The sequence below is a fragment of the Chrysochloris asiatica genome, unplaced genomic scaffold (genome assembly GCF_000296735.1).
Source record: "Chrysochloris asiatica unplaced genomic scaffold, ChrAsi1.0 scaffold00012, whole genome shotgun sequence".
Lineage (NCBI taxonomy): Eukaryota > Metazoa > Chordata > Mammalia > Afrosoricida > Chrysochloridae > Chrysochloris > Chrysochloris asiatica.
In genome coordinates this window covers 29,175,231-29,177,060 of record NW_006408530.1, presented here as the reverse complement: position 1 = coordinate 29,177,060, position 1,830 = coordinate 29,175,231, and the positions used below count along the sequence as shown (strand labels likewise).

General features: G+C 40.7%; 1 protein-coding gene across 1 annotated transcript in view; it reads left to right on the top strand.

The window, feature by feature from the left end:
• The window catches only part of THSD7B (thrombospondin, type I, domain containing 7B), a 904,077-nt gene that overhangs the window by 322,845 nt on the left and 579,402 nt on the right, over positions 1-1,830 (top strand). The gene's annotated exons all lie outside the window — the stretch shown is intronic.

Genomic DNA, 1,830 nt, shown 5'->3' with positions numbered 1-1,830 from the left:
CCCCTGTCTCTAGGTTCCCTCTTGAAAGCTTGTAATCCAGTCACTTCTTGCCTTTGTAGCCCTACCCCCACCCCCCATTTTGGGTAGCCAATGTCCAAGTTGCTCATCCCTGTCTACTCTGTGTGTGGAAGGAGTGGGAGTGATTCTTGCTATAAGAATTTGTTCCCTCTTTTGACCTACTGCTTCCATAGGTGTAGGTCAAGTTCATCAAGTTGCATCAGATTACTCTTTTTTTCCTCTTCTTTCTTCTTCTGGTTGCCCTCTGATCATCAAGTCATTGAAGCCAGGTCAAGTGGGTATTATCTGCAAGTGTGGATGTTCTTGTGCATATGCCCTCTCTTTTTATCAGCTGAACGTTTCACTTTCCATATTGTAGGGCTTAGCTTGCCATTTCTTTTCATTGTTGTTTTTTCCTTACTTCCCCTTATCAGTGACGAGCGTGGTCACCAATCAGAGCGTGTTTTTTAAGGTTTTTATTGTGGATTGAGTGAAAATTTTCAGGGCACCTCTTAAGTTTTATATTAAAAAAATCATAACCCTTGCTTTATTACCATGATTATAATCCCCTGCATGTACCATCAATTAAGAGTATTTCTCTCTATTCACTTTAGCTTTTTAAAAAAAAACAAAACAAAATAAAAAAAAACACTCAGGCATGTATAATAATTTATGTCTGTAAAGGGCACATTCTGCTAGTTTTCCTCTCAGTCCCTCTCTTCCCATGAATCTAGTGTCATCAGCCACTCCCACTCCCCATGACCCCATCTCTGCCTCCGTCTCTGGTGTCACTGCTTCCCTGGATAAGGTCCTGCATTCTGCTTGTGCTCTTCTCCCTTGATGGTCCTAGGGTCCTCTGATTCTGGGCTATAAGATTAAACATTCCCCTGTTTTTGTTACAAAACTTCTACCATTACAATTGTGATAGTAGCAATTAGTCATGATAACAATTATTCACTATTAAAGCCTACAAATCTTATCACCATCTCTTTTCACCAGACCCATCTAGACAAGATGAAAACTATTTATTGGGGGCTCTTTCTTCACCCCCATATTCTTAAACTAAACTCGCTCTTGAAACCATGTAAGCCAGTTGCTTCATACCTTTATCACCCCTCATTTTAGGTAGCCAATGTCTAAGTTGCCAGTCCCTATCTACCCTGTATACAGAGGGGAAAACATTGATACTTGATGTGAAGACTCCTTCCCTCTCTGTTGATATTTAGAGTTACTAACTACCTCCATGAGTATAGGTCAGGTTCATCAAATTGTAGGAATTTACCCTTGTTTCCTTTATCAGAAAAAAAAAATATATATATTTTTGTAATCTTCCTCTAGTCGAGTTCTAATTATCAAGCCATCAAGGTTAGGTCAAATGGGTACTGTCTGCAAGTTTGGGGGTTCTTGTGAATCTCTTACTTCATAGAGGGTGGATGCTTCACTCTCAGCTCTAGCCCACTGTGGCTATGTCCTTGTCTATGGGCCCAAGTGTCCCCAGGTCTCATTGCACTTTGGAGCAAACAGTCCTTCCTCTTCTCTCTCTTATCTCCAGGTCAACGGAAGTCAATGTACTGTAGTTGAATTCAGCTTATTTCTTCATTGCTGCCTTTTCCCCTCTTCCACTCATCAGTAGACTGATGTGGTTGTCAGCAACCTTACATGTCTGTTCATGTGTTCCCTTTGAGTTTCAGTCTTAGAGGGGAGTTTGTCCTGAGGGAACTTGATTGCTTGCATTGATGGCTTCCTGGCAAACTACTTGCTTATTCTTATAGTAGCCAGTCATTCTGACATTTTTGTTCTGTGTTTTTCCTGATGATACTTCTTTGAAGATAA